This window comes from Arvicola amphibius, chromosome 6, assembly GCF_903992535.2.
Source record: "Arvicola amphibius chromosome 6, mArvAmp1.2, whole genome shotgun sequence".
NCBI lineage: Eukaryota > Metazoa > Chordata > Mammalia > Rodentia > Cricetidae > Arvicola > Arvicola amphibius.
Genome location: NC_052052.2, coordinates 120423259 through 120445217, shown reverse-complemented (window position 1 = coordinate 120445217; position 21959 = coordinate 120423259). Strand labels below are relative to the sequence as shown.

Here is a 21959-nt window from a genome sequence, read left to right as displayed (position 1 = left end):
CAGGACCTTTTAGGAATCTGTTTCATAAACAAAATGAGAACAAACAGAGAGCCACTTCAGCAGAGACATCTGTCATTCAAATAGATGACAGTCTGCAAGCCAACTCCAACAACTGTGATCTCTAATCAAGGGTAGCAGGCTGCTGAGGCACGTGCCGGCGTGATGGATGCTCTGAGACTTCTCTGCAGCACAAGTACTTTATGCTTCTGAGTGACATTAGGTTTTCAGAACAGCAGTCTCCGACACGCTTGCTCTTAATTATTTCCAAGTGTGTCTGTCTACACATCTGTATACAACTAACCTAGCATAACAGGCAGAGAATCGTTGGCTCTCAGATTAAAATAAAAACAGTCCTAAGCCTGAAGTTTAGAGTCAAACGATATCAATACATAAAATACTTGGTGAGGAATGCTGATTAATTTTAAAATAGGTTTTAATTTTTTTTTTTTTTTTTTTTTGGTAGAGAACAGACAGAGCTTCCTTGGCCAGTAGGTCAGCAGCTCTCAGCTTCTCCCATAGAAAACAGCTTTCTACTTATAAATGTTCAAGCAAACACTTTTGTGTTTTGTGTTCGGAAAGGAACCACAGAGAAACTTTGTTTTGGATTTTTCTTTTGGTAAAATGCTGATTTTCACCTAAGAACACAACTGATTTCAGTTTTCAGAAATCCTGTGGTTACTTTTAGTTCAAAAGGCTCCGGCTTCTGAAATCAAGCCTTCACGCCTGGCTTGGGAGGTCTTAGCATTTCACTCCGAGGAAGCTTTTAGCTGTAGTCTAAGTTCTTAGCTGTATGAAAAGTTATGCCCTGAAATGCTCATTTTCTCTTAAGAGGCTAGTGAGAAAAATCAGATAAAATTATCAATTGCAGGAAGGCAAAACCCATGTGCAGCGCTCTCTGAAACTGAGTGTACCGAGGAGGGCTTTAGCTTTCTAAAAGCTGCTGAGCTCTACCTCAGCAAAGCAGCAGATATTAAGTTATTTGTCCCAAACATTTTATGTATGTTTCTTTTTAAAAAAAAGTAAGAACATTTTGTCGACTTTGGTTTGTGGCCACAAGTTCTTTTCTGTCAGCTGACGTGATGAAGGGTTGATTGATTTTACCATTGCATTTATTTAGACTTTTCAGTTGAGAAATGCTTCACATTCTGCAAACCACTTTTAATGTTCTTCATGTACAGTGAAGAAAACTTTGAAAGAACCAACGGGGCCAAAGAAATTTTACTTAAAGTTCCCTGAAAACATTTTAAGTGGAGTCTTTCTGGGATGCCAGAGACTAAGGAGTCAGAGTTTAACCAGAAACTTACAGTGGACTTGGGAGGGCCCTTTCCCTGGATTTTGAGATTCTTAGTGTGTGACAGTGAGCCCAGCAAGTCCCCACACTCTGCCTTGGGGGTGTTTCTTGTTCACTAGATTGTCTTTCTCCTCTAGATTTCTTTGTAAACATAATATAAATCTTTCCCACTTTTCAATTAGGCAGAAAAGAAATCACTTGATTTAACAGTCTTGAAAACTTAAAACAAAAAATGGAGACAATGAGACAGAAGTTGTGGGATGTAGCCAGAGAGGAGAGCACTCACTGGTCTTGTAACGGTGTCCTAGTTATTGGGATGATTGCACTCTCCCTTTTGAATAGTACTAAGCTCAGAATTGGAAATTTTAGTTTGTACGACTGTCTAAAACTTTCTGAACTAATCATCTCCCAGTCTTTTAGGGGACTTTGATGACAAAGTTCGTGATGCAGACATATGCTGTTTTCTTTAGCACATGAATGTTTGGGTCTCCATGTTTTGTTTGTAGACATAGTTCTAACTGTGTTCTTTATTTTACATCAGAGAACTGTGTTGTTCATGGGTAGTTGAGCTTTTCTTTAAACCAGGGTCATTCTGCCGTTTCTCTCATCATGCCTCTACTTTCTACCATGTGGTTGAAGCCTGTGCTTCTTTTTATGAAAGGGACAAATTAGAATAATCCTGTGTATTTTAGTATGTTTAGTGTCATGGAGAGACATTATCCAATAACAGGGGACCGGAAAAGCGTGCCTTTCCTATTGCACCTTAAATTTCAGTATAAATGGATTTCTTCAACCTAATTCACCTGTCTGGGTCTCACTCAAATTAGTAGTCCAGAGGACAGGCCCGTTTCCCTCACAGTACGGCATCTTCAGCCCCAAACTGCAGGGGAAAGGCTAATGCTGATGCCCTCTATGGATAAACAAAGGAAATTCCAGGAACCATTGGGCTTTTTATGCCTCTCCTTAAATTGCACCTCTGTACTTAACAGCATCCAAAGGGAAACATACTGTGCAGAACGTTTCGGAGCTCTGAGCCGCTCAGAATGCTAGGAGGAGGAACAAGAAGCCATATGCCAGTTTAAGTAGAAAGTTTAGAAAAGGGCCCTTGTGTTTTATGAAGTAATTACATCAGAGGTAACGTTTTGCTTAACTTGAGCAGACATGGAAACTAAAGTACACTTAAGAGAGATAAATCCACATTTCATTGAGAAACATGTGGTGAAGTAGTTCTCTGCAACATCATTAAGTGTGCATTATTTATTCTTATAAAGCCTGCAGAAAAGTCCCTCTGTTTTTAGCTTCTGAGCATATTCTCTTAAATTCTGAGCCACAGAAACAGCATGGGTGGACGGGGCACAGGCTGGCATGTGGGGGAATTATCAGAGAACCTGGAGCTGTGTCACATACTGCTCTAGTGGCATGATGGTGACTGATGCCCCCCTATATGGGACTAGTGATGTACACACTGAAAACGGTACCCCAAACTAGCCTTTGGCAGGCAGTCTCCAAGGAAACAGGTTGTTGTGTTTCTCCGGTGACAGTTATATTGCTCATGTCAACGGGGTGTCTCACTTGGAGTTCTGCCTATCAAGCCTTCATTGTCCCACATTCAGCAGGCAGGATGCTAACATTCCAGAGGTGGTATCCACCGCTTGGGCAGGAAAATGGCTGCAGAAAGGACAAAACTATGGTGTATTCCTGGAAAGATATCTGTATTCTCCACCAAAGAAGTGATACCTCCCTAAACAGGTCCGAAATATTTCCTCTGTACATATCTGAACTATGGATGGTGATTATGAACAGTGCTTCCCCTGGGACATTTCTTAGTGCTTCAAGTTAAACCCCATGATTGCTTGTGTTTAAGTTCCAGCTAGCCTAGGTGACCGTGCTAGGACCAGTAGCTTGTTCTCCTATTATAACACTTGAGTGGGAGGCACAGCCCAGAACCTTGAACTGAAGGGGAAACCCACCCTTTATGAATGCTGTGTGTGAAATAAAAAAAAGTCTGTTTTTCTCCTATAACATAGTGGCTTTTTTTTTTTTCCTGGCTAAACAAAAATCACAATGATACTCTCAAGAGTGAGCCGTCTCAATATCATTTATCTGTGAAGTCTTAGGAGAGGGTTGAAGGCTGGGTCAGTTATTTCTCCATGTTAGGAAACAGTACTTGTCTGTTTGTTTTCCTTTCTTTCTACTGAGCTTTGTCCAAAAGCGCGCATTAGAAAATTTTCTGTTTTTAAATTGCCATCCAGTTTGACTTGATTAGAATTTATGGCCATGGAGTCATTTTCAATGACAAAAGGATAAAGGACTAAATTGTCTGTCACCCCTTGAGACAGTGGTCTCTGCAGGTCAGCAGCGAGGTCACTGCAGGACATAGTGGGGGGCTGCTCTTCGGCAAGGCTGCCTCCTGCCTGTGTGTGCAAGTGGAGGCCTTCGTTATGGGGTCGGTGGCTTCATTACTTTATTTAAACGTCTCTGTCAAGGTTTCAATGCATTAGGTGCTTATAATACTCGGATAAAATATGCTGGAGCCAGTAATCAGCACATAGGGCTTAAGCCCCAGAGGGAGTTAGCTGGAAAATGAAGAGGAAAAGTCTCTAGAGAAATATATTCATTTGAAATATGGAACATGCTTCTACATTTTTAAAAGTTGTTATGCTATATCAATTGAAAATTCATGTTTTTTTCACTAAAGAGTGCTTTGATAAAAAATAAAACATCACACACTTATAAACCAACTAAATAATTTGAACAATATATTCTATGCAAAAACAACTAAACAGAAATCAGTAGAAGTCTGTATTTATGTAAGGAAATGGGATGCAGGATAAAGTGTGCGCTACAGTTTCCGACTTAAAAGTCAAGCAGCCCCTTACCCTGCTGCTCTCTGACTAACAGAGATGGAAATGCAAACTTAAATATTTTTTCTTACGTTTCAGAAAATCTAATTCACTGAAGTAACTATTTTTTAAAAGTCATTGAGAGGCTGTGTGTATGTAGACAACTTTACTTGGTGGCAGTTTTCCTACCAGACTATCATTACGATACTGCATTGTAAACAAATCCACTTTAAGTAGTATTAATATATAGACTTTGAAGTAAGAATAAATCCAGTAAGAAAGGTGCCAGTGTTCAGACTTCTCCCCAGATTGCCTCACTGAACTCTGCTCACAGCTAAGTGGCTCAGCACTGGAGCACGGTGAACAATGTGTGACCGACAATTCAGTGGGGACTTCTTAGGTACCTTCCTTTCCAGCCACTCACCACGCCTGTGGTGCTACAGGAGTGCAGCAGTGCAGGGTTCAAGGACTCTGCGAGGCGATACATCAGTCAGCCAAAGTGTGGACGCGCCTCTCCTTTCAGCTTCCATTCTCTGTTATTGTTGTTAAATGGTTCCATAAACAGCCGAACATATGTTAAGGCATGTATGATGTGATTTATCTGCACTCTGTCGTTCTTTTAAATGATTCCATCTTAGCCTTTGGAATGCCTTCGTGCTTCTGTCTTAAAGGTTACCTGGCATTGTGGTGTTCTCATAGTTTGCCCAGCCTTGTCTGTATCATAATTAATGGAGAGGTACTTCTCAAGGCTCAGCCTTCAGTAGATTGCCTGCTGTCTTAATCACCTAGTTCAGTTACAGAATTGATGCTATTATTTTCAAAAATTGACCAAATAAAATATTCTCCACTTGAAAGCTGAGCTTTAAGTAGGCTGTCTCAAGCAAAAAAACTTGTGCGTTATCACACAGTAAACACATCATTTGTGAGAGAGCTGGCATCTCTTTGGCGACCTTGCTGGTCTATGTTTTGGGATTAATAATACATCAGACATCACACATTTAAAGGAAAGTAGCGGTGGAAAGGAAGTGGGAGAGCTCAGCTCTGCTCTTGGGCTACCCCTGATTACTCAGACCTTTCTTAGGGAGGCAAGGCAGCTTCAGGAGAAGGCTTGTTTACCCAAATCTGCACCTGGCCCACTTAACTCACTTCTTGAGTTTCCTATGCTAAAGAGAAAGATAGCAAAGTGTTGAGACCCAACTGGCACCCTGTCAGGGGGCAATCTGTATAACATTTCCTGCTGTCAGGTTAATAAATTTTTTAAAAAATATCCAAAGGCAGAGGTAGCTATGGCAAGCTCATAGTAACCATCGCCTTTCTCGCTGGAATCATTTAATATCCACCATGGCTCTGGAGTTTCCTTGTTTGTTGTTTTCCTAGGTTTTGTACTTTGCTGGTAATTTTGTTCAACTGTTTATGCTACCTTTTACTTTTAAAATGCGTAGCCTTTGAGATTTCTTTTGCATTTCTCTTAGAAATCTGAATATAATTTATTTTAATTTTTATGTGGCATTCTGCAACCGGACACACATGGCCTCGTGCTCCACCCAACTCAGATGAAGCTCTAGGCCATCCAGTACAGAACTTATTTTGGGGAAATACCTTCCTGTAGTGATTGCATTAAAAATCTATTCATGAAAGAATATTTAGGTCTCAGCAGGAAGCAGGCATGAGGCAATGTCTGGTTAAAAACACATGGACCAGTTCTTAATCTTGAAGTGTAAACTCCAACCTTCTGATTACCAGAGCTAGGTTTCATAAAGCTATGAAACTGAGTAGCTTTGTCTAGAGATTTACTCAATGTAATGTCCTGATTTATGAGACATATGAAGCCTTTTTAGTGATTTCAGAGGTCAGAAAAATATAACACTAAATTCCTTTTTATTTAAGAAAGCATGGCCTCAGAGAAATGGAAATCAACTTTGTTTTATAAGTATTCAAAGACAAATGTCTAATATGACCACTCAAGATGCATGGCTCGAAGGGTCTCTAAAGCTGCTACTAGTTTACTTATTTTATTTTCTTCCTAGTATATTTTATGTCTGTCTATGTTTTATTTCAGAATCTTAAAGAAAGACCCCCCCTTCAATACCCTCAAATTCTGCCCTTTGTTTAAGCGTGCTTACACTTGAACATATGATAAGATATTCTATGTATTTTGCACTAAAATGCTAGCCATCGGGAACTAACACCATGTAAGTACTTTTTGGAGAGCTGTGCTACCATCAAAACTGTTTGAAGGGGGAGAAGCAATCTGAGTGCAATAACAGAGATGAGGAAATGGCATCACACATAACTTGAAAACTTTCAAAGTTTTTTTGTGCTGTGAGAAATAAGAATCTGTAATTTAAGTTGCTATATTAAGATGCTCAAAAGCCTTTTGAGAAAATAACTCTGATAAAATTTGTTAGTTTGTCCTGAAAATGAGGTAAACCATAAAGGTGTTTTTCAGGAGACCTGTGTACTAATGATACACAGAAAAATTCATCAATTTAATCAGTTTGTCCTCATGAGTCTTTAGATAGTAACATTTCCTTATACTCTTCTATCAAATATTTGCCAATAAAGAGTTTTCCCTATTGAAATACTTCCAAGATATTTTACTGCTTTTAATTTTGTCCAACTAAAGAGGAGGGAGAACAAACTAATTATGACAAAAGTTTGTTAAAGGCAAGAAATCAGAAAAATGTTTGTGTCCATCTAAAGTATGAGGTGTGTTTTGCTCTTGGTTTTCATATTTATTCATATACTACTTCACATTGTCCACCAAATATGTAGTACTATGTATTTTCTGTCATCATGTTGATAAAAGCCAATTTATAACGTAAACATTCTTTCAGTTCATATCTTTCATGCATCACTTGAATGTACTTCTGCATGTTAAAATAGTAGATGTTACATAAATTGAATCAAACAAGTTTGCCGGTAAAGGACAACTAAATATACTGCTTTGGGCTCTCATGGGCTGTATTCAAGGCCCAGTGTCCTTCTGATCCTGACTTACAGGTAGTGGGAGAGACAACGGGCCTCAGAAATTGTGCAGTTTCAGTAAAGCAATCTAATAGTTTGCTGTATAAAGAACATCTGTGCTTTTAAAACACAACCCACCCAAGCTCAGGTTATGCTCATGTTTAAATGATGGAAACAGACACGTATCACTTGCGGATATACATCTATCACAATGTAAGTGTTTATCACTATTTTAATCAGCAAAGAGAAATTTGTTCAATAGTAAGTAAATTGTCCTACAAGAATTCCATGTACCTGAATAAACAGTAGGCATGTGTTGGGTTTGTGATGCACAAGAAATATTGTCATTTTAATCATTTTCTATTGAGTTAGTGTGGTAAAACTCATCTCTGTTTGCAGCTTTTGATGGCCACATGTGGTGATTTTTCTCTTACTACTGGTATAGCAAGATTTACTTTTGCAAATTAATGGTTTTCAGTAACGCACTGAAGACAAGAATCACCCCTGTCAGAGGAGAAGAAAGGCGAAAGGATTAATTTGATTTAAAAATGCAAACATTCGAAGCTGTTTAAAAAGCATGAAAGTATTACTGCAGAGTCACTTATTGCCAAAATCAACCAAGGGTAGAAGAGAATAAAAAAAAAAATCAAATAAGAGAACCTGCACCCCTGTATTTAATTATGAATGTAAGGACCAGTGGTGGAGGGGTGAACTTCCCTTTGTGAGAGCTGGCATCTTTCCCCCCAATACACCCGTTTCATTTACCAAAATTTCAAAAGATAGAAATGTATAAAAAGGAAACGATACGCAAAGAAAGCTGACTGAAGGACACATTGTATGTTACTGACATTTCAATGAGTCCATCTAGTGCTGTCAATGGGCGACAGTGTAATCAGCGAGCAGGTAGATAGGTAAGGCAAGAGTCCTCGCGATCCTGTGACAGGACTTCCAGAGACTTGAGAGGAAGTGCACATCTGTGCCTGGGTTTTGGATGGCTGATTTTGTATTGAAACTAAAGCAAATTTGAATCTTAAACTAACTTAAGGGATTATCCCAAAATTCCTTTCATTTCAAAATTCATTTCAAAAGTTTGAAATGTTTAGCTCTCCCCTTATAATTTGTAGTCATTGTAATTTCCCATTGAGCCACCTGGAATCTACAAGGAACCAAAAAATTCCGTAAAAAGTTATGTATCGTGGCTTGAAGGGCTTAATATTTGCAACTGATTGCTGGAAATAAAAATGATGAGGAAAGGAAGTAGTGAGCTGAGAGCTTGCTGAGAGCTCTCTGAGAGCCTTGAGATGGGTGGACCAGCTTAGAAATGGGGCCACACGTCTTGTGATCAGCGGTGTATCAATATGGTTTATAATGACATAATAACCCGAACCCTGTAGCAGTTTATGGTTCTTTTGAGAATTCTTATGGATTCTTAGAGTGAGGGAGCTCTGAGGAAAGATCTTGAAAGCTTTCATGAAATCTGGCCGTGTGTCAGGGAACTCCGATGACGGTGATTTAGCTGCTGAGGAATCCCATCGACCGGGAGCGTCATTAAATTTTTAAGGTAAAACAAACCACAGAGCAATTGGTAGACGAGAAGGGTACTGAGTACCCAAAGTGACCACGGAAATTGGAAAGGGAAGCTTCTGAGAGGAGAGGCATAACACAGTGAGGCCATCGTCGACCTCAGCGTCCTGTTTAAAACAGCATGCAGTGAGAACCGTGTTCTGGACATTGGAAGCATGTCGGGTATCTGCGTGTGTGTGTATTTCCTTCATGGAATCTGTCAGAATTGATTGCAGCTCTTTCATTTTCCCTGGCTATTTTTAGTCAATGATAAATAAAGAACCAGAATTGTGAATCTGGCACCAGTGAGATATCGCACCAGAAACAGCAGGGAAGAGCCGAGATGAATAACTTTACATCCGTGGACGCGCATAGACCTCGGGCCTCTTAACATTTGTAATCCTGCTAATTTCTACGGGCTTTTAAAAATACACTTCCACATGAGCTCTCAAAACCCATAAACGTGTGGCATGTAAAGTAAATTGTTTGTCACTTGCCGTCGGCCTGCCATATTTATTGTCAGGAGAAATGGACATTAGTTGGAAAAGCAGTTGTTAAAGGCCAAACAATTTTTAAAGATGGCAAAGCTGCGCGAGGGCTTTCCTTTTTCTAACAACGAGCCACCCCTTCAGACATCAAAAGACAAGATAATAAGACACTTCAAGCGCAATTCAAGATTATATTCAACATCTAAAGGCTCGTCTCTTGTCAGTTTGCATTTACCCTCCGAGGGATGGAGCATTTCTATCATCTTTCTGTCAAGAGGAGTCTGGCAGAAGAAGCAAGGGCTCTTATTTCACACACTTAGGGGTTTTCTTTCTTTTTATTTTTTTTTATCAAATAGCCCACACTCACTTGGATTCAGCCAAAATGGAGGGATAATTCCAGGAAGGTCATAACAAGTACAAAAATCTCATATTGATTTGTATGATTAGAAGGCATTAGAATCACACGCTCATACCAGGTTCTCGGAGGTTATGTCAGTTATTTGGTCACACACTTGTGCAGTCTGGAGAAAAAAAAGATGACTAAAAATTTAAAAGGAGACAACTGAAAGCTGAAGTTGTCTTAATGTACTGTGCTTGAACATTTAACAAGTGAACATAAAAATAATTTAATGCTTTAACTTCACAACACTTTCAATTAGCTTGTTCTTCATGGCATACTTCATGCAATGTACACAGAAAATACGCTCCTGTTTACCAGCTGAAAGAAATACTTTTGTCAAATTATTTTTAAATACTTTCAAAAATTGATTCCCTATCCTTAATTTGTGGATAACAGGTGATGACATTTTCAGCATAAATATGTAATTATAAGGCTATCTTGAGTGATTAGCAATGTTTTCAGCATAAATGTAATTATAAGGCTATCTTGAGTGATTAGCAATGTTTTGTAAACGTTTTCCACTCTGGGATGATAATGCTGCTGCCTTTATCATCTCGTGCCATCCTTTCCAGAGATGTTACTAAAGAAATAATAGCAGAGTTGTTATGATTATCCGCTACCAAAATAAATCACACTCGCTCTCTGAGAGTCACATAGCCACACAGAGAAACATTCTAGGCCTTCTGTTTGTCTGGTTTTGTTTTGGGTGTTGGCGGGGACACACCTACAGAAGTTAGAAGAGCCACATTTTCTTCTCAAAACAATTGATGAAAATGAAACCGTGATATCCTGGGATTGTTTCTATATTGAATCGTTGAAATTACTTTTCTTAGGAATTTTCATCAACTCCCTGTGTCTCTGCTTCTGATATTTCCTTGCTGTGGAGTGTTTTGAGACTGGCTTTCTTCTTCTGAACTATGTTCTCACATCAATGCAAACCGAGTTTCCGCCTGTGTGTCTCTCTGTGTGTGTGTGCTTGTGTGTGTGTGTGTGCTTATTTGTGTATACATAATGTCACAGTGTCATTACAGTGTGTTATGGAAGTGAGTATCTGATTCTGCCATATTCCTTCTATTTATTATATGGTTCTATGTCTACTCTGCACTGTACAGTTTATGGATCAACATTCGGCAATGAATCAGTTACCTCAGTAAACACATACCAGGTGCCTTCTCTGTGGCAGGCGTCCTGTTGGGTGCTGGAGAGGGAATGGAGAATACAGCAGATAGTAAGAGTGACCTAGTTCCACATTAGGACGTGGACTAGTATGCAAAAATGAATAGATCATGGTTGAGTAATCTACATTTCTGGTATTTCTTTGGGAAGTATTGATCTTTAAAGTTGAACATTTCTGAAGTTATTAGTTGTTCAGAAGCCTCAACATTCAGGAAATGTTTTTATCCCCAAAATATCATGAAAGAAAAAAAGGATTTTTATGTGACCCACAGAAAAGTACATTAGTAATCCTTTGCTACTGTGTCTGGGGCACAGGTATAAAAACTCTGTTTTGCAAAGAGTTTCTTAGTTGTCTCCAAAGGGAAAATAAATTAGAATTATATTTTGTTGTTTTTCCTACCTCTGTTCTCTTTCCTAAACTCTTGTCACTTATCACTTAACACAATGCTCAAGTTTGTTGAGTCCAGACTTGAATTTGGGTTTGACCCTGGCTCTGTCATGTAGTAGCTATTTCAGCAAAATCCATGACACACTTAAGCTTTTACTTTCTCACCCCTGATTGGAGGGTTTGATGAAACACACTGCACAAGGCAGTGCTGGAGTTCAAATGATTGCCATGGACAGAGCTCTGTAGAGTTTCTAGCATGTGATTACCACAATTAGTTAAACTAAAAACAAATCCACCATTTCCAGAAACCAATTGATCAATTTTTTAGCACTAAATTTGATTTAAAAAAAAAGCAGCAGCCACAGTTCTGAGAGAGCTGGAATGATCTACCTCCTCATGAAGAGGCATCAGTTCTCAGAGCTCCGTTGGCTCTTCTGGGGATCTTTTTCTCATGATGACAATAGCTTCCTTTCTTTGGATATATTAGCAACTGCTTTTTCCAAAGACTCATCCAGGAAGAAATCTAAAAATGGATGCTAAAAGAGTCTACAGAAGACTATAATTCACTGTCTGCATCCTGTAGTGCATATGGGTGTGGGGGAAAGGGAGGGAAAGGGACAGTTGATATATACATAAATATCTATCCTGTTCTAAATCAAAAATGTGGAAGGCTGTAATTCTTTCATATAATGAAATCTGTAAAATAATGTTGGTGTTGAGAAGCGGTATGAAACAGGAAACCTATGGAAGGAGGTAACACTTCTCTAGCTGGTGGTATGGTCTCATTCCTCAGTAGCTGTATTCTTTTGGGGGATTCCTTCCTTAGGCCAAACACTGTTTTTTTTCTGTCTTGAACATAGTTTGTCCAAATTTGGTATATAACATTTGTACATAGTGAAATGTTCTGAGCTCTTTCATAGACTAAGGAGTTTGAGTTCTTAGTGTGCTCACTTCTCTTTTTCTAACATGATAGTTAAACTAACAGGCAGGTAAGTTAGGAAGATTAGGACAATATTAAACACTGTCTATAGAGACTATGCAAGGAAGGGCTGTTCCTACAAGAGGGATATTTAGTTAATGTGAGTCCCTTTCTCCACTGGTAAACAATGTGTCTTTCTGAGTCTGAGAACGGACAGTTATCCTGCTGACAGCCCGTTAAAGTATTTGAAACAGATTTTAATGATCTGACAATATCATTTAATCTTTAAGAGCAAACTCTTTAATTTTATTTTGAGAACAAAAAACCAAAAGTAATATGGAGCCTTAGTAAGACCGTTTGTTGCAAGACTTGAACATTCTTGTTGGAAACCAAGTTTGGGGAAAGAAGCATCACTACCTTCCTGAGAATGCAGATTTAGTTTGAGAGTATGAAAACTCAGTGCCCTTTAGGCACACCAAACGGCCAGGGTAAGAAGGTTCTGTTGTTATTGTCCCCACAGTAACTTGGTTTTAATTAAATAATCATGCCACATACACATTTCTTAGAAATTATTGACACTTTTAGGTCAATTTATTTCCTTATATGTCAATCACTCTCTCTCATACATATACATATACATCATATACACATACACATACACATACATATACATATACATATGTGTGTGTATGAAACAGATAGATAACATATTTATGTATATGTCAACCACACTCTATATATACACACATACACACACATATATGTATATGTGTCTGTATATGAAACATATAGATAATACATGCTTTCAAATTGAATAAATGTACAAATCATGTTAATACCAAGTAGACAGACAAGCTTTTTCTCTTTCTGTCTCTTATTCTCTCTTTTGAGACAGAGATTTTCACATAGTCCAGACCAGCCTTGAACTTACTAAATAGCCAAGGGTAATATCAAATTAAACTTCACTTTAAAATTCTTTACTATTATTATTATTATTGTGTGTGTGTGTTAGTATGAAAGGGTAGGAATTTTGCACACAACATATGCATTGAGGGCAGAGAACAACTTCTGGGAGTTGGGTACCTCCTACCGTGGGCTAGATAGAACTCAGGGCATCAGGCGTCAGAAGAAGTAAGTGTTTTCGTTCATTGAGCTGTCTTGCCAGTCCAAATTTCATTCTTAACTACTTCAATCTAATTGTCAGCCCTAAGATGAATTGTTTCTTTTAAGCAAGGCTTTAACCAAACAAATAATAAACAAATTTCTCTGCCTTTATAGTCTAAGAAGGATATAAACCATTTTTTTCTTTAAGGTCCTTTGAACTGATGATCTTTATCATTCCTCAGGAAGAGCAGACCGGGAGAGTTGTGCCAGAGACGTTGATTAAAGAGTAGAGAGTTTCAGTTGGGAGGGACCTGCTTTTGTGATCTTTTGTGCACTGTGGTAGCTCTGGTTAATAATGTATTGTATGTTTGAAAGTTGTCAAAACCATAGACGTTTAATGTTCTTTACATAGAAACATAAATAAAGTGGCAGGCATATTAATGAGCCCAATTAATCCTTGAAGAATTGCATTCATGTCAAACATCACATGCACCTTGTAAATATACACGACTACTATTTACCAATTAAAAAGCACATATTAAGAGACAGGAGAATTACCTCAGTGGTTAGAACACTGGCTACTCTAACAGAGGACCTGAGCTTGGGTCTGAGCACTGACATGGTGGTTTGCTCCCATTTGTAACTCTAGTGTCAGGGAATCTGATATCCTTCCTTGCCCTCCTTGGGCACCAGGCATGCACATGGTAAACATACATACATGCAGGCAGAACACTCAAACACATAAAACTAAAAACATATTAGAAAATTAAGCCTCCAGCTGTAGCTTATCTTCACTTAAAGCATTACAACCTGTTCGTTCACTGCAGAGTTTGCTTTAATATTTCTTGTGGATGAAACAATAATTTTATACCTCTTTTTCAGAGGACACCATGGCCCCACTCTTCTGATCTTTCCGAGATGCATCTTTTCCTATCAGGTGTCATCATTTTAGAGAAAAATCAATAGAATCTACAGCAGGACATTCTTAGCCAATGTCACATCACTTCAGTGAAATAAAAGGGGCCAGGTGTGCATACGCATTTACTATCTTCTGTTGTTGTCTATTTTAAACTTATGGCAAGGATTTTTACCCCCAAAGTAATATTTATTGAATGTTCCCCAGCCTGCTTTCTTTCCTTTCTGATGGTAAAAATATTGTGATCAAGCTTCTTGGTTTCCCACACGAAAGCTCATCCTGCCTTCCCCTGTGTTGTGGCTGTTCTCTCATTTTTCCCCACTTCTTTTGCAGTCACTCTCAGGGTTTGCCTGGTATTATAATGACTTGTGCATTTGTCTGCCTCCCTTGCTGGGTAGCAAGCCCCTAGAGGATAGATAATAGATCTTGCATATATTAAGTACCAGATAAATGTTTTTTGAATTGAACCACTTCTGAATTGGATGTTTCTGGACATGATCCACATTTGGTAAATACTTACTGAATATTAAGGGAAAATAGACTCTACCCACAGGAGTCTACTATACTACCTAGGGACATATGTAAGAAAGGAGGTCAGAGAGAATAACAAAGCCAACGAGTGTCCACATGCCAACAATTATTTATTTAGTATGTTTGTTATAAGCATTGTACTAGGTGTGCATAATAGAGTGGTAACTAAGACAGAATTTCTCCCTGTTCTCAAGGATTTTTACAGATAATAAACAATGCAGGTGCTAAGTAATACTTGCCTAGAAATTTAATAATCTACCATTTCAAGAGCGTTGATGAGAAAATATGTGGATACCATTTTAAAAAAATCACTTCTCTCCCATTAGATAGATCCTTTATAGGATGCTCACACAATGTCCTTTTTCCCATAAACAAAGAGAAGTAAGTCCCTTAAAGTAATCAAAGATGCTAGCTCTCTTCTTGGAAGGGAATTCTTTAGTTGAGTGGTCCCAAACCTACAAAGCAGTTAGTGTTAGTGATCTAGATGGTAGCCACTCAAGAGATCAGAAATTAACATTATTGTTGTGCTGACTCTCCAAATTATCAGCTCATATAGGGACATTGATTGTGCACATACACCTTCATCGTGGGTGGGTATAGAATAGACAAAGAGCTTCTGTCTCACTTGGTGTCATCTGATGGAATCCAACGGCCAGGTGGGGGTTGAACAATCGGAAGACTGATTGTTTCAATTCCTGGGGCTGGAGCCTGGCTGGAATTTTAGCTGGAATCATTAGCCAGGACATCTATTGGGCTTCTTCCTGTGACCTGGGTTTCTTTACAGAGTTGTGGCTGGGTTTCCAGGGAAAACACAGAGGGGGCAGGCGTGAGGCTGGAACAGAAGAGGAAATGGCAGGCGGAATCTGACTTTCCTGAACTCCAGTTTTCAACCTGGCCGTGGAAGTCAACAGCATCGCTTGCATTATTACTTTCTCTTCATTAGAATCAAGTCATTAGGGCAGACCAGAGTGGAGAGAGAGAGAGAGAGAGAGAGAGAGAGAGAGAGAGAGAGAGAGAGAGAGAGAGAGAGAGAGAGAGAGAGAGAGAGAATTATACATTTCATCAGGAATGGTGTCACATTTATATATGAGTTTTGAAACCATTACAAAGTTCCTCTCACTTCTGTATATCTATTCCTTTTCTCTTTGAGAAACTAAACTACGTAAACGCACTTGGGAGGCAATGCCCCACTATCAGTTAACAAATACTGTAATGGGTCTGAGGATGTTGTGTGAGACAAGGTTAATGGGATGATGTCTACAGCATTCACTGAGGACAGCTTAATATTTTTTTTTAAATAGTTGTGTTTAGTTCTTCTGAAAGTTAACTTTCTTTTTGCCACTTTTATTTTCTTTGGAATGATTAAAGAGCGTACTTTAGATTTTGGAAACTGGGCCTCTACCCTATAAACATGAAAAAAATAAAAGCAGTGTGGTGTTAAGAGTCAGGGGCAGATGGAAGATAGATTCTAGGAGCCCACTATGGCCATACTTATGACAGACCATTGGTTATAGCAAATGAAAATAGATTTCCCAAACCTAACATATTAAGTTCAATACATTTCTCTTCAGTAATAACTGACAGAAATTTAAGTTATAATATACCATCTCTGAGCTTTTATATCCACCACTGGGCAGTCTAAAGAAGAATGGGCCAGCAAAAGAAGGTTGATGTGCTTGATACTATTTTGTGTCATCATTGTTTATAAGAAAATTATCTGTGCCATAATTTTCTTAAAGTGTTTAAAATTAGATTCTACATTTCAAGATTGTTTTGCTTCAGATTTTTCTACTGGTTGTATCTAGGAGACTCGTGCTTCAAGTATCTGGAATCTTTATAAAAGTCTATTTTGTTTCTTTCTCTTCTTTTTTTATTAATTAAAAAATTAATTTATGTTTCCAGCCTGATCTTCCCTTCTCTCCCCCCTCTCTTCCCAGATCCTTCTCGCAACCTCTCCTCTCCCCCAACCCTCCATCCATTCCTCTTCCTTTCTCTTGAGAACAGGGCAGGTCTCCCATGTATCAATCAACCATGGCATAACAAGTTGCAGTAAATATAGGCACCTCCTCTCCTATAAAGGCTGGATAAGCCAGCCAAGTAGGAGGCAAGGGTCCGAGATAACATAATCAGAGGCAACCCCTGCTTCCACTGTTAGGAGTCCCACAAAAATACCAAGCCACACAACTGTAAGGTATGCGCAGAGTGCCTAAGGAAGCCCCATGGAAGATTCTGATCTCTGGTTGGTGGTTCAGTTTCTGTGACAAACTATGAGCCCAGATTAGTTGATTCTGTGTGTTTTCTTGTGGTGTCCTTGGACCCTTTGGTTCCTACAATCCTTTTTTCTGCTCAAGATTCCCTGAGCTCTGCCTAATGTTTGGTCATGGGTCTCCGCATCAGTGGCTGGGTGAAGCCTTCCCTCATGTCAATTCGACTAGGCAACAATCTATGAGAATACCATTAGGAATCATTTCATTTTTTTCTTTTTTTTTTTTGCTAGTCATGTTTAGTTCTAGTCTAGGTCTCTGGGAGCTGGCCCTTCAGGCAGTGTCAGAGGTGGGCTCCCTCTCATGCTATGGGTCAGAAGCTGGACCAATCATCTGTTGGCTACTCCCAAAATTTCTGCACCACCTTTACCCCAGCTCACTTTGTAGGCAGGGAAAATTGTAGGTCAAAGGTTATGTGGCTGGGCTGTTTCTAAATGTATCATAATTTCTAGAAAGAATAACCATTACAGAAAAGGAGGTTCTTAGATGTTAGCCTGAGCAATGTAAAGTGCTTCCCAGCTTGTTGGGGGAAAGTGGGGGAGCAAAGGCTTGCATGAGAAATTTAAAATGAGCAGTGGTTAGTTACAGAGTCAGCACATTGTTAACTTTGCTCAATTGCTATGTATGATGATTGCATCAATTGCTAACACATTCTACTAACTGGAAACAACTGGTCCTGAACTCAGAATTCTTTGCTACTGTGAAACGTCTAACTCACAGGCATGCTTTCTTGTTCCATGTTCCCCAAGGTCTGCAGTGCCCCTCTAGGTTCCCTTCATACTCAGAACTAACAGGGAAGGTCCCCAAGACAGAAAGGCAGTAGCTTACCAGGAAAAGACGCTGAGGTTGGTATTGTAATTATTCTGCATGTTCCCAGCTGTGAAGTACATCTCAGTGCCAAGAGAGGAGGAGACAGAGCAGGCTGCGAGCCTGGGGAGGTGTGAGGAATCTTAGGCAGATAAGACATATTTTATTCACTGGAACACAGGTCTTTAGACAGGCACACAGCAGCACAGACCATTTAAACACAGGCGGGAATAAACACCACACACACACACACATACACATACACACATACACACACACATACACACACACAAACTGAGCCATACAGGCCTACAGGCAGACACATATATAGGCAGGCTAGCAAAGGTGAAGAAGACAGGTCCTCTGACTTCAAGTATGTATATTCAAGTACTCTACCTTCCCCCAAAAGTCTAATCAAGGCTTTCTTTGGGGTTCTGCAGACACTTGACATCAACCATCATTTTCTGACTTTTAACATCCTCAGATGCCTGACATTGGCCATCTTGCCTCATGCCAGATCTCCATATCAGCACGGTTATGTTATACTAAACATAAGCTGGCCCATAAGGACTTCTGATCCCTGAAATGGCAAGTGCAAAAAAATATGCAATATGAAATTCTACCATGCAGAACTATTTCCTTTAAGTCCACTGAGAAGAGCTTCCTGATAAAGAGGCTCTGCGAGTGAGTCCACAAGCTAAGCTTCACTGTGTGCAGCCTTCGGTGGGAAAAGTAGCAGTTCTGACTGGGTAACTAACTATTTCAACATATTGTTACTCTGAGCGACTTCATGACGCAGATATTTGCCAGGATTTGGCTGTTAAACTTCAGCAAATACAGTTTGAAAATTATGATCATTCTTTGTTCCACCAATTCAAACTTCACAGTAGCTTCTGAGCGATCTCAGAGTAAATTTCAAACTTCCATAATGCTGTTTTCACGATCCATAGAACTTCAAGCTGTTCTCTCCACACATGTAGATTCCATTAACCTAGACCTATGTATCCTTGTAAGCATTCACTGTCAACACGACATAGCCTAGAATTGTCTGAAACAGGAGACTCAATTGAGCAATTTTCATTATCAGGTTGGGTGTGTCTGTGAGAGACTGTCTTAGATGATAATTGCAGTAGGCGGACCAAAATCATTATGGATACCATTTAATGGGAAAATGGTCTTGGGCTCACAAGAAAGCAAAATGAGCATGAGCCTGGGCAAGGAGCAAGCTGTATCCTTTTTTTGGTTTCTGTTTTAAGTTCCTGCCCTGTCTACAGCAAAAACAACCAAACTACAATGATATGTTATGCTATCATTTTGTAACATGCCTCTCCGTGTTCAGGTGGGTGTTTTATCTCTTTTTTTCTCTATTTTTAATTGATTTTTATTGAACTTACATTTTTCTCTGCTCCCCTCCCTGCCTCTCCCCTCTCCTTCAACCCTCCCCCAAGGTCCACATGCTCCTAACTTACTCAGGTAATCTTGTCTTTTTCTACTTCCCATATTTAGATCTATATATGTCTCTCTTAGTGTCCTATTGTTGTCTAAGTTCTCTGGGATTGTGATTTGTGGGATGGTTTTCTTTGCTTTATGTTTAAAAACCACTTATGAGTGAGTACATGTGATACTTGTCCTTCTGTGTCTGGGTTACCTCACACAAAATGATGTTTTCTAGCTCCATCCATTTTCCTGCAAAATTCAAGATGTCATTTTTTTTTCTGCTGTGTAGTACTCCATTGTGTAAATGTATCAGATTTTCCTTGTCCATTCTTCGGTCGAGGGACATTTAGGTTGTTTCCAGGTTCTGGCTATGACAAAAAATGCTGCTGTGAACATAGTTGAGCACATGTCCTTGTGGCACTATTGAGCATCCTTTCTTAGCATCTAATGAGATAATCATGTGGTTTTTATTTTTCAGTTTGCTTATATGGTGAATTACGCCAAACCCAATTTCTATCTTATATGTTTGGGTTTAGAAAATATGGCAGGTTAGAAGTAGCAACTCTTTAATTTTGTTTTTGGTTACTAATTAGACTGAATAATTTTTATGTGGCATTTGGCAATTTAAAAATTCTTTTATTGGGAAATCTTTGTCTTTGTTTTATATGCATTTTCAATCTAAATGGATACTTACTACTATTTTTCCAATACTTTATAAACACCAGTGTACTACTAAATAGGAACCGACAAAAACACTGTCAAAAGTATGATGCTGAAATGTTTCTTTTGATAAATAAATATCTTGATAAATCAGTAACTAGAACCAACTACTGGCTTATGAATGGCAGGGTTTTACTGTATTGATGCTGGGCTCCGGTTCCAGAAATCTGCACATGCAGAGCATGTGTTCTGGCCCTGAGACACACCTAGCCTGATAATTGCGTCAACCCAGACAGAGAGGATATGCTATAATCAGACCGGGCAAACTGGGGAAAGTTTAACAATAACACTACCTACAAAGCTTGGCTGGGATGTTGGAAAACACAGTATAGAAGAACCATGCACTTAAAAGCATAACATTCTTATTATCCTTTGGCTCCTACTACATTACATCCTAACCATGGTTTCCCTCCCTCCTCTTCCCCCAGTCCCTCCTTTCCACCTCCCTTCTTCCTCAGAACCACTATACCTCTAGGGCAGGTCTCCTAGGGATATCAATCAAATATGGCTTATCAAGTTTCAATGAGACAACACACATCCCATCATATTAAGGCTGGATGAGGCAACACAGTAGGAGGAAAAGGGTCTCAAGAGCAAGTAAAAGAGTCAGAGATAGTCTCTGCTTCCACTGTTAGGTGTCTTACCAGAACACCAAGCTACACAATCATAACATATATGCAGAAGACTAGGTCAGAACCATACAGGCTCCCTGATTGCTGCTTCAGTCTTTGTGGGCCCCTATGAGCTGTGGTTAGTTGATTCTGTGGGCCTCTTTATTGTGGTGTCCCTGACCCCTCCTGCTCCTACAATCCTTCGTCCACCCTCTTTCACAGGACTCCCCAAGTTCAGCCTGATGTTTGGCTGTGGGTCTCTGCATTGGCTCCCATCAGTTGCTGGATGAAACCTATCTGATGATCTTTTACTTCACCTGAGTCATAGGAAAAGGACCATTTCTGTGGAGGGATGCAAATATCCTAAGATTCCACAAGGAAGAACAAAGAAATAAGTTTCCAAACTGAATTCTCTTATGTACCTCCAAAAACAAAACCAATTTGGAAGTGGAGGGCAAGAACTGGCTCTGAAGCAGTTTCTACAGACAAACCTGCTGGAAGGAACACAGAGCAAGGCTGGCAGGTGCAGGCAGAATGTACTCTGCAAGGTTAGATAGTGTTAGCCAATGGAACCAAAATATAATTCCAGTACCCATTTTGCCACTTAACTTTTATTTAATGTCTATGAGTATTAATCTATATCATGAGGATAACTGTAGTTCCCTCTTCATACTACTTCTCTGATTAAAACTGAAGAGAACTAAGGCACCTGTGATCATTTTGGCACACAGTACGTAGGGTGTGTGCTGTTGCGGGAGGTGGGAGAGGATCTAAGGAAACTGAGATGGCTTGTTTTTCTTCCCCTTTCTTCATTCCTTTAATTGCAGCATCTGCCATGGTTGCTGGTTGAGTTTCAGCTCAGCATCTGCAGTATAAGTTGCCAGGGGCCAAGCCTGTTCCTTTACTCAGACCTCATCTGGGACGTTCACTGCAGTGGTTCCCACTCAGCGCCAGTCAGACATAAGCACTTTCCATGTGTGTTGGCTACCTCTGACCATGGTGCAGGGGAGAACTGGGGTCCTTGTGTTTTGTCCCAGGAGCTTCAGCATCTTCCTCCTACAGAGTCACTTCCAGCTGTGGTCCCTACATCCAGGGAAGCTTGTCAGAAAACTTATGTAATAAAATGGATACATAGTCAATGGCACTTTTTGTTTTTACTGTAATAACTGTATGGAATGGATTTTCAGCATCGACTTATGGTCTTTTGTTTCAGTTTGTCCTTTCTGGGATAAATCCCACAAAATAAATCAGAGAGATTTGTGTACTTAGACCACAATAACAGATTTATCTACAGCCTTCAGATATTTAGATAGTAATTTACAACAAAAATATATCTTCACTTGGAATATGAATGTAAAGTTTTCTCATTCAAAACAAGAAGAAAACCTCAAATAATTGTAAGCAGTGTCATTTACTGGACATCCTTGTCTCTCCCTCAGGCCTGACTTGGCTGTTAATTATAAAATGCTCACCATCTTAACAGTAACTGGCAGAAATGAAATTGCCACAGTTGTGTTTCTTGGTATTGCTCCAA

At 39.4% G+C, this 21959-nt stretch overlaps 1 protein-coding gene across 1 annotated transcript in view; it reads left to right on the top strand.

The window, feature by feature from the left end:
• Pou6f2 (POU class 6 homeobox 2) overlaps positions 1-21959 on the top strand; it is a 472454-nt gene that overhangs the window by 105822 nt on the left and 344673 nt on the right. The gene's annotated exons all lie outside the window — the stretch shown is intronic.